The following is a 12169-nucleotide window of genomic DNA, read 5'->3' on the forward strand; positions in this document are numbered from 1 at the left end:
TGCAGGCCAGGGGCTTTCTCTGCAGCCACCAAGAAAAAGAAGGGGGAAACAGAAAGGGAAAAAAGGGGACTCTTGTCAGGTCTGCGCCATAAGCTGGGGGAGGGGTGTACTAAAGAGAGCAGGGGAGGGGGAGGGGCTGGGGGGAGCAGTGGTAAACCAGCCAGTGCGGGGGGGGGGGGGAGAGTGGCAGGAAGCCAGCTGGGGGAGTCAGCTGGAAGGAACCTGGGGGTATGGGGAGGGTGTTTTTTCCCCTTAGCTTGTGCATCTGAAGGAAAGGGGCTGCGTACATGTGAGGAAGAGAGGAGAGAAAAAGGGTGGGGGGGATCTTGGAGAAAAAGTGAGTGTGGTGTGCTTGCAGTGAGGAGAAGGGAGGGAGATTTAGGTAAGCTGGCTATTCAGTGTGTGTGTGTGTGTGTGTGTGTGTGTGTGTGTATGAGAGAGAGAAAGTTTAAGAGGGATGATCCAGACTCTGCTTTGCACACAGTCTTTTGGCTTCCTTGTCCTTTGTGACTAGCCATGCCTCCCATCCTGGCCATTTTGTGCTGGCACCCAAGACAATGTACCAAATTGCCAAATGGGCCCATGTGCCTCAAAAGGTTGCCCCCTCCTGCTCTATGGAGTGGAAAGGGCCTTCCTTCCTTCCTTCCTTCCTCCACCACCCCGTTCCAGCACAGGGCTCCTGTGTGTTGAACAGCAGAAATTTAGCTAATGTGGTGTTGGAGGTGCAGCAATGAAGAAAGGTTCACCTGCTAAATCACTGCTTGTCACTCAGGTGTCCAAGGTACAGGAACCCTGCCAGGAGGAAATGCAACAACAACAAAAGCTAGCAGTCCAACTATGGGTGCAATCCCTAGGCATTGCACACTGATGGGGGTTGTGCAAGTGATTTTGATGGGATACAAATTGCATCCTGTGCCTCATTCTACTTTGCCAAGGCAGGTTGACACCCACAGAATGTCAGTGAGGTCACCTCTTAATTTATGTCCATCTAATAATTGGACAAGAAGGGAGGCAAAATGGGGCCATGGCAAAGCAAGTAGATGCTCTAGCTTAGCCTTTTCCAACCTGGTGCCTTCCAGATGCTTTGGACTTCAGCTCCCCTCAGCCTCAGCTGGCATGGTCAGGAATGGTGAGAAAACATCTGGAGGGCACCAGGTTGGGGAAGGTTGCTCTAGACTGAGTTGGAGAGAGAGAAAGGGATATAATAATAATAATAATAATAATAATAATAATAATAATAATAATTTTATTTCTTACCCGCCTCTCCATTTTGATTAATGAGAAGAAGAACAGTAAATGGTAAAATACATAAAACCAAATTAAAACATAATATACATTGTTAAAACATCCTAAAAACTTATTATACATCTATATCTATACCTAGGGTGACCATATGAAAAGGAGGACAGGGCTTCTGTTTCTTTAACAGTTGTGTAGAAAAGGGAATTTCAGAAGATGTCATTTGTATGCATGCTGCGCCTGGTAAAATTCCCTCTTCATCACAAAGCTGCAGGAGCCCTGCCCTTTTTTTATCTGGTCAAGAGGGTAGGGCTCCTGCAGCCTCAACTGTTGTAATGAAGAGGGAATTTCACCAGGTGCTGCATGCATACAAATGACACCTGCTGAAATTCCCCTTTTTATATAACTGTTAAAGATACAGGAGCTCTGACCTCCTTTTCATATGGGCACCCTATCAATATTATACATACACCCAGAGGCTGCAATTCTATACACCCTTACTTGGGAGTACATCCCATTGAACCCAATGGGCCTTTTTTCCCTGAGTAGACTTGTAATAGATTTATTGTGGCATAAGCTTTGATGGACTGCCATTAGATGCACAAAGTGTTGTGTTCAGAAATATAAATAGTGAGGTCAAATGACCATAAAATACAAGAAGTGCAGCCTTTGACAACTGCATCTAAAGCTTAAGACAAGCAAGGCCCATTCCCAACAGCAGTAATTGGTGATAATAATTGGTGATAATTACTGCTGTTGTGAATGGTCACACTGCTTATCTTAAGCTTTACACAGAATTGCTGCAGACTGCACCTTTTTCTTCCTTTTTGCATTTCATAGCCCCTCTGTTTACACCCCTTCTCCCTGGAAGCTGATAATGTACAGAGCCTTTAGGAAGGAGATAAAATGTTGATTGCTGCAATTAGAAGAAAATCCATTGATGAAGGTTATCAAGATGACTTCAAAATCAGGGCCACCATCTCCAGTTAATATAGAGTTTGTTTTCCAGAGAAGCTAATCCCCCCACCTTTTCCTTTAACTCAGGGGTGGGCAACTTGTGGTCCTCCAGATGTTGTGGCCTACAACTCCCATTATCAATCACTATTAGCTCTGATGGCTGGGGCTGATGGGAGTTGGGGGCCAAAACATTTGGAGGGCCAGAAGTTGCCCACCCTTCCTTTATAGGGCAATCATATGCATGTCTACTAAGAAGTAAACAGACATGATTTAAATCTGTATCTAGCAGCTACGACTCCCCCCCCCCATTTTAGAGTAGGTGCTGGTGGGCCTTTCTGGATTGGGACCCTAGGATGGGGGCTTTTAAGATCTGGATTTCCCTCCATTGCTTACTCTAGAGTAAAAAAAACCCCTATAGTTGCTAGTAATGTCTGTTATGGCCCTTACTCCCAGGTAAGCATGGGGTTGCAGCCTTAGCTGACAAGGGATGCTGCACATCCCACCCTAACTTTACAAGCTGACAATGAAAGAATTTGAAGAATCTAATGTGGAAAGTGTTAGTGGTAGAGCACCTGCTTTGTACGCAGGTCTCTGGTTCAGTCTCTGGCATCTCTAGGTAGGACTGGAAAAATTCCTGACTGAAACACCAGAGAGCTGCTGCCAGACAGTGTAGGCAATACTGATCTAGATGGACCAACAGTCTGACTTGGTATAAGGCAGCTTCCTAAGTTCCTGAGGCTGCAATTCTAAACCCACTTACATGGGAGCAACCCCCATTGAACTCTATGGCGTATACTTCTGCATAGACATGTAGAGGACTGTGTTGTAAACTGAGGCCTTAGCTAGACCTAAGGTTTATCCTGGGATCATCCCGGGGTCATCCCTGTTCATGTAAATGACACACAGGATATCTCAGGAGCAGGCAGGGATGACCCTGGGACGATCCCAGGATAAACCTTAGGTCTAGCTAAGGCCTGAGTGTTCAAAGGCCATTATTTGGGAGCCCTTTGCACACAGATGCTGCTTACTGAAATACAGGAGACTGCAAGTAACTAGTTTCAATATTCAGTTATGAGAAATATTTACAACAAAATAGATGTTTGTCTCCTGTTGAAATATATTTGGTATTTATACATATGTGTAAGTATAATGGTGAGTTGAATTCCTAACTGGAAAACACACACATCAATGTAGGTTTGTTTGGAATTTTACTGCACTTAATTGCTACCAAGGAGGGCTTATCCCTGGAAAGGCAGCCTATAAATATCTAAATAAAGAAATACGTTCTGAGAAGAGAAAATCCACCAAAACCACCACTCAACTATAGGATGCTATAATTTAATTGGTTCTGCCAATGTGGCCTCAAGAAGCAGAAAGTTAACATACCACCGTAGGGTCTTGTCAGGGCAACTGAGACATGATGCTTTTGAAACAATATGGTCCCCTTTTGTAAACTATGTTAAAGATTCTACATAACTAATTTCTCCTTTACTATTGCTACTGTCCAATGAGGTTGAAACTGGATCAGGAAAGATAGATATATAAAATGGATAAGATAATGCTTTACTGTTAAAACCTTTTAGTATTTTTAAAGACTGTAATCATGCTTTGTAGAAACAACTGTAAATATATTTTTATCTTGTAATAAAATATTTTTAAAAAGAAAAAAAAAGAAAAAAGAAGCAGAAGCAGATTACCTTCAAGAACAAAATAAAACAAAAACTAAGTAGGTTAAAACTTTTTTTTGTCAAGGATATAGCCAGTGGGAAAAGCTTTGTTTATTAATAGTGCAATCTTGTGTGTGTCTTCTCAAAATAAATCCATCTGAGTTTAATAGGATTTACTCCCATGTAAGTGCACATATAATTGCCATTTCAGTGTGTGTGTCAGAACCAAAGATGCAGAACAGAGATGCAACACAGCCCAGGGGTCCCAATCCAACCTGTCTGGCACCCCAATTTGGTCCTTTGGGGTCCCCTGCTCTCCTCAGCAGCCGTGGATCCTTTGATGCTTTCCCAGCACTTCCACAGTCTCCCCCATATTCTAAAAAGGTAGAAATGCTAGTATTTTTTGGCATTTTGGTTCTGGCCCTTTGCCCCCACCCCCAAAATGCACTTTCCAAGAACTTCTCTAAAATGGAATTCACAACTTGGGCTGAAAGATGTTCATCACAGGGGTTAGGTTATTAAGAAGGCCTGCACCCCTACCTTCCCTGGCCTGCTGGTTAAGGCTACCAACTTTTACAGACCTGTGCTACTATGCTTTTAACAGCAGACCTTGGGAGGTGCTTGTACTTCTCTCCATGCTGTGGAGTGCTTACCCCTGGTCTCTGCAAATCATGTTGTTGTTAAAGGCACAGGGCAAGGTACAAGGCCAGGCCTGTGCTTTGGGTCAGGTTAGCAGACCTAATTTAGGCCCTTGTGGTCTAGAAATCCAGCAGTAGTTGAATTCTGACAGGTTAGCTGATGTGGGAGAAGCAACTAGGTGTAGGCTGTGAAATGAGGTAATTGAAATACATTCAGCCCGTGGCACAAATTCAGAAGGGATTCCAAAAAAGAAAAAGAAAAGAAATCCCAATGCACAATCCCCAAGTGCTATTAAGAGCCACTAAATCACCCGAAGGTATCTCAATTAAGCAGATTCTAATCTTCATCATGATGCAGCCATTGCTATTAAGGATCATGGGTGCTTTGACTGAGATATTCTAATTAGGCAGATTTCCCGATAAAGCACGTCTAAGTGAAGCAAGATGAGCTGTCTCTTTCAGGGCCTCCATTTGCTGCCAGGCGTTGTCTGTCTGTTTCTGCAAGCTTTGTATTTTACCTTTTTGCATGGCAAATGTCTTCCATGTAGACCTTTTGTTTGGAGAGATGAATGCAACAGGGCCTTAACTTTGCCTCGGTGAGGACTTCCCCTACAATGGTAGTATAACAGCCAAGTACAGCTTGTATCTGAATGCAAGATTGTCTTCTTTTGTATCAGTAGGGTGTTCAGCTGTATTTTGTATTGATCGGCTATCTCGTTTTAATCCTGTATTAAGCTCACCCTACATAAAGCTAATCTTTCTCGGGGTGGTGGTGGTGGAAGTGATTGGGGATGCTAGAAAAGTATTCTCTTAGTTTGGAGATAGAGCGGACACAGGGCTCAAAGTCTTACTGGGGTTTTAGCCATTTATTTGTTTGTTTGTTCCTTTGTTACATATAGGAACCCAAGGCTTTCAAAGCTGTGTGGCAGAAAAAGACCTGGTTTGCACCACCTGACAGCCCACCGTGGCTTAATTTAGCTGTGGGGGCTGTTGTGTCGTGCTAGGCACCCATGGGGCACTCTGCCTGCTGTGGTTTGCCATGTTGTGTGAACCTGGCATTGTAGGTTGTTTGACAGAGTAGACAGCCCTCAGATAAGGGTCAAACAAGCTATGGGTTATTTGAGGGTTGTCTACCCCCTCAAACAATCAATGATACCAGGTTTGCACGACACAGCAAGCTATGAGTGTGCCATCACTTGCATATTCTAAATGGTGTTTGGTGGACTCTGCTAAGCCCCACTGGGAAATTAAGCCATGGTGGATTAGTGTTATGTCCAAACAGGCTGAAAGAGAAGTTCATTCTGCTCCGAATTTGGCCGACATTCTTCCTGCATGTGCTTTTAGAGAAGACTAACAGATTTCATAGTATTTTCTTACTAGTCTCCTGTTACCAGTTCACAATATTTAGTTATATTTATGCGTTCAGTAAAATTTATATCCCACTTCTCAGGGATAACCTCACAAAGCGGCTTATAAACAATAAACACATTGTACACAAGCACCAATATACCGTATTTGTTCGATTCTAAGACACACTTCCCCCCCCCCATATGAACAACTCTAAAAATGGGGTGCGTCTTAGAATCGCGGGTGCGATTATTATTCTTAGAATTAAAGCTTTTTTTTGTGTTGGTGGTACTGAAATTAGTGTGCGTCTTACAATTGATGGCGTCTTACAATCGAAGAAATACGGGTATATGCAAAACAAGCACTATCAGAATTGAGGTAAATGTGCTGAAATTCAGGTTGTTGAGAATGGAATGCAGGTGTTAACTATCAGGAAATACCAGTTTGCACAAATAAGTTTTTGGAGCCTTTGTAAAGGCCTGCACCAATTTGTAAGGTGCAAAATGTTTCAGGATAACAACCAGGACTTTGAAATCATCCCGGAAATGAATTAATAACCAGTGTAACTGGTGCAACAAAAGGTGTCAGGTGCTCCAATTTTTCTGGCTGCTGCATTTGCACCAGCTAGAGTTTCTGAGTTAGCCTCAAAGGCTGCCCGACACGAAGTACATTGTAATCTCGTTTAGAGGTAACTAATGGTTTGCCAGGTCTGACAGTTATACATAGGGCCACAGCTGACGTATCACCAGATATCACTGAGTCCAAGAGGCCCCCAAGTTGCACAGCTGATTGTTCAAGAGACCCCATCTAGGACTGGCTTGATGCCACCATCTGAAACAGCCTGTTTCCCAATCTGCAAAAACTCCGTATTATCTGGATTAAGTTTCAGATGATTTCCCTTATCCCTTTCAAAACAGCAGCCAGCTCCTCATTCAGGATATCCACAGCCTCGCTGGAGTTCATACGATGGAAAAGGGAGGTAAAGCTGCACGTCATCAGCATACAATATGCTTCCAAGTGTGGCAGAATATAAATGTATGTTTGGTTGTCCATGGTGGTCCTGCTGTAATTCTGTTGCTCCATTTTAGGATCTTTTACAAGAAGTAAGCTTCCAAGAACTTATTCTGGAATTGACTTTAATACTATTGTGGAGAAAATGGCCTGAGCATTGCAATCTCATGGTACAAGTGATATGTTCTTCAAGTCAGTGACAAAACTTCCACTGGTATTATGTTTCCTTGATTATGTTTGCAGTTTCCTTTTTCCTGATGAACTAGCACAATGCCCTAGAAGCCTATCATTTATGTGAACATTGCACTAACTGTGGTTATGGGCTTATGCACAGAAGTTAAAATACCTTGCCAGCACAAAATCGGGATTAAATATTTTTCTTTTTGTAATTCTTCTTCTAGTTATCCAAGTGCCCAGGCTGTTCAAGCCAAGGGCTGGCATTAAATCTGTATATCACATGGAAAAAGTGGCCCAGCAACCGGCTTTACAGTGCAGTCCTATACAAGCACAATCTTTTTGGACCCAAGGGCTGCATGTGATGCTGGCTTGGGGGTCCTGGACTGCATGCCTGCACACACAGGTACATGCACACACATGTATACACATCTCTTCATCCCTTCCTTCAGCAGGCATGATACAGATCGCTCTTTCCTTGCTGATGCTACCAGTGAGGAAAGAGCAACCTGTACCAGGGCCTTGGGGGAGGGAATTTGCCGGCAATGTCAGGCCCCAATGGAGGAATCCTCCTCAGAGGAACAGCTAGAGCTCCCCGATTGGTCACTGTCACCAGATCGTCAGGGGAAGGGGACAGCCCCTAAGCAGAGGCTGAGTGACCCCCTGGCCCCAAGGAGCATTGCCTCAAGCATCAGGCCAGAAGAGCTCCCGCGAGAAGGAGTGCTCACTTGCATAGAAGGACTTTTGAGGAGTAAGTGACTCAGGAATAGGGCTCTGAGCAGTGAGCTCTAATGACTGCAGCTGAGCTGTGGGATGGGGGTGGGCAGGGCTTAGCAGCTTTGGAGTGAAAAGCCTTCATTGTAGAGCTAGCCAGTGTTGGAACAGCATCGTTCATCAACTTGACTTTTGGATTGCCCCATACTTTGCTCCATCTTAGAGTGAGGTGCAGCCAATGCAGGGCAGATTCTTCCAACACCAGATAGATCAACAGGTTCCTCCTGGTCTGGTGACAGTGATTGATATGGGTTACCCTCAGTTTCTTCCTCTGAGGATTCCTCCAGTGGAAGCATGTCAGGAAGTGTGTGGTGTGGGGCATCAGGATGCCCACGAGGGGCTGCAATTAAGGTCTTGGGAGGCTGCAGGTTGTGTACCCCTGCTGTACATGTTTACTCAAACTTAAGCCCCCTTGCAAACAACAGGGCTTACTCTCATGTAAGTATGCGATTGCAGCCTTAGGCATGAGGAGTGTCTAAATGGAGAGACTCAGTAACATCATGTATGTTTTGCATACCTATGGTCTCCACCAATTGCAGCTCAAAATACTTTGGGGGCAGCAGAGTTAGAAAGCTCCACCCAAAAGAGCTGCTGCCAGTCTTGGTAAGCAATGCTGGTCTAGATGGGCCAATGCATAAAGCAGGGGTGTGGAGCCAATTCATGGTGGGACCCCAAATTGTCCCTCCACAGGTCACACTCACTAATATCATTGCCCTGCCCCTGCCCCTGCCCATTTTGAGAGAGGCATGCTAAAAATGGCATGCTGAGGCAGGCGGGGAGAGGCATGGAGTAGCCTTCCAGTAGTGCCCAAAAGGACTCAGTCAGAGCTGGGAAGAGTGGCTACTTCTCCCAGAGCCAGCTACTCACCGCCCACATTCTTGCTGTTACCGCCAATCTGAGATTGGAGATAACAGTGGGGATTTCTCCAGGAGGTGGAGCTTGTAGGCCAAGCCGTCTGAAGGAACCCAAGGAGGCTTTCCACATCAGGCCTCTGCAGGCAAGGGGTTCCAGAGCCCTGTAAGGTAGCCTCAAATAAGTATTCTTTAGTTCAGCGGTGAGCGGAGTGTGTCCCTCCAGATGTTGTTGGCCTCCAACTCCTATCAGCCCCAGTAAACATAGCTAATGGCTGGGGTGATGGCAATTATAGTCCAATAACATCTGGAGGGCCAATGGTGGATAATATATTAGGTTGCCCACCCCTGCTTAGTGAGAGGAGTAGGTGAGGGTCGGCCTGCCTGAATTAGGTTCAGTGTAAATCCCTGTAAAAGACTCCCATTGAGCTTGGTGGAAGTTGAATCCAGTCCATCAAGCATAACTATTTTACTCCTCCTATTCAAATGTTATTTTTATCAGGCATATTTAGCAGAGTCTTGTAAATGCTGCTGTGTAGTGGCTCCCTTGGCCCAGGGAAGCCTGTAACTATATAAATTGGAACATGATGCTGATAATCAAGGCTTGGAGAATGTGTTTAGTCTACTTTTGGAAGGATAACGAGAATGTGTATCAGCGAATACTTTTATAGGCAATGGTGGATAATATATTAGGAAGGGGTCTCAGCCTGAAATACTTTGATATCTCTAGAAATGTATTTGAATTATGTTAAAAGAAAAAGGGAGGGGAAAAAGTGCTTCTTGCAACAGCTAATAGCTTTCTTTTCTTTTAAAAGCAGTCATGCACAATGACAAAGATCTAATAGACAAATGGATATATATATATATATATATATATATATATATATATATATATATGAATGAAGCAGTTTTTCCACACCATAGAAAGGCACAATGAACCTGGCAATGTTTTTGTTATAGGACATTGTCAAACCAATTTTACATGTAGGCTTGAATAAGGGAAAATTCTTGGTGAATTGTTATTGGCCATCTATGATGGTCATTGAATGCAACCCCATTTTCAAGGAAAGTTGCAACCTGGGAATAAGCAAGGAATGAATCAAAGTTCTGTCACTTTTGTAGATTCCCCCCCCCCCTCCCACAAGGTATTTAGCATTATTATAGAAATTTATGTCCCACCGTTCAAATAAATTTCTCAAGCAGCTTACAATACTAATATGAAAAAGATGACAAAAAACATTTTTAAGTCACTGGAGTAAGCAGGATCCAAAATCTTAAAAAAAATATATCATAGGAACTCTTTAGATTAAATAGCTTTAGATCAAAAAAGGGCTTTGCCCGGTGCCAAAATAGAAGCAATGTAAGTGCCACGTGAGCCTTCCTAAGGGAGAACATTCCACAGTTGGTATCCAGTGGTGTTAGAGATACTGTAGTGACACTACAGCACCTCCAGCCACTAGGTGGTGCTATTCTAATACTGTACTACTTTGTGTTTGGTGCATTACCATGTTGATCTAGCGGTCTACTATGTGTCCTTCTGGTAGCAATTTAATAATACTTCCAAAACAGAGAACCTCTACAACACCATAAATGGGATAGACAACTGTGGTAGGTGGGAGGCACACCAAATAGCGTGTTCTACGAATAATATTTTTCAGATTTAGAAATTTCCCCTTGATATTGTGTGCATTTGGAGAGGTTGCTGACTCTTTTCCTTCATCGTTTCCAAAATGTTCTACTTGCTTTTGGTTGGGAGGGGCATATTTGCAACACTGTGATGTCATATTATCTTTCATTGTGCTGTTGGTTTCCCACCAATCTGCTATTTCTGGCAGTGGACAAGAGCTGGTGTGCCACTGGATAATCTACACAGAGAAGGGAAGAGGTGGCTCAACCTTCCCAGTCAGTCTTTCAGTCTACGCTGTGAGTTACTTTCTATTCATCTTCTCTTTTCTTTAGGACTTTATGAGGCTATTTGCGGCTAACCCCCAAATAAGGAGGTGAGGCACAGAAGACTGGGTAAACATGGGCCACGATTTCATTATGTACATCAATTCAATAAAAGATCTGCAATGGTGAAGAAGACAGTGTGGAATTCTGTTCTCTTAAAGGGCAAGCCCTAGCCACCAGGTTCATTGCCCCCATCCCCTGGCATGCACCCCCTTGGTGTTGAAGGGATGCCTTCTGGAATCACCACCTCCTGAATCCCCCAATTCTAGGTTGGTGACTCACTCGAGCCCCGAAAGGGAGACCTACCCTGCCCCAAGTCCCAAGGTGGCAGGTATCAGATAACCCCTTTCATCTTAACTGCACCATCGGTGCTCACCTGTGTTCCCTGGACCTTCCCTTTCCCACACTGCCCACCAGGCTACTAGTTTTGTCCACAGCCTTGCCATATTGAAAAAATATACAAACAGGCAAATAATAAAAAAAAATGTTTAAAGCCAGCAGGAATCCAAAGAACCATTTTTGTTATCCCCAAGGGACACTGTACCTAAAAGTGATATTGTACAGTTGAAAAGGCTGCAGAAAAGGGCAACCAGAATGATCAAGGGGCTGGAGCATCTCCCTTATGAGGGGAGGTTACAATGCCTGGGACTCTTTGGCCTTAGCTAGACCTAAGGATTATCCCAGGCAAATGGAGGGGTCGTCCCTGCCTGCTCCTGGGATCCCCTGTGTGTCATTTGGATGCACAGGGAGAATCCCAGGAGAATCCCAGGATATAGGCCTGGTCTAGCCATGGCCTTTAGCTTAGAAAAAAGTCAAGTAAGGCGAGACATGGTAGAAGTGTACAAAATAATGCACGGAGTGAAAAAAGTGGACAGGGTCATGTCATGAAGCTGAGTGGTGAGAGATTCAGGCAGATAAAAGGAAAACATGGAGTTTGGATGGCTTTCAAAGGGGATTAAGACAAATTCATGGAGGATAAGGCCAGCAATGGCTACTAGTCCTGATGGCAATATGCTACCTCCCGTAGACCACATGCCTATGTACACCAGTTGCTGGGGAACATGAATGTGACGGTGCTATTGCATTTATGTCCTATTTGTGGGTTTTCCACAGGCAGCTAGTTGGCCGCTGGGAGAGCAGCATACTGGACTAGATGGCCCATTCGTCTGATTCAGCATGGTTCGTATGTTTAAGGGCTTGATCATGCCCTGTAGGAATTTTGACTTTGGTGTATCACAAAGTGTTATGTTCCCTTCACTTTCAAAGTGATTTGTCATATGTCTTGGGGGTGGCTTCTCTTGAGAAACACAAGCCGAAAGCCCCCCCTCCCCCGGCATGTGGAATCTTTTGCACAGTTCTTTGGGCTCCAGCAAAACCATTTAGCGTGCAATCCTATGCATGCTTAGACCAAAATATTTAGACAATCTACGTATTTCTAAACATACATAGATTGTGCCTTTAGTTTTTCTTGTGTTCTGAGTTGATAGGATGCATTGCACAAACAGTCTGCCAGCATTTCAGGAAGGGAAACTCTGATTCAGATGGTTTTATTGGCAAATCA

The sequence above is a fragment of the Elgaria multicarinata genome, chromosome 7 (genome assembly GCF_023053635.1).
Source record: "Elgaria multicarinata webbii isolate HBS135686 ecotype San Diego chromosome 7, rElgMul1.1.pri, whole genome shotgun sequence".
Classification (NCBI taxonomy): domain Eukaryota; kingdom Metazoa; phylum Chordata; class Lepidosauria; order Squamata; family Anguidae; genus Elgaria; species Elgaria multicarinata.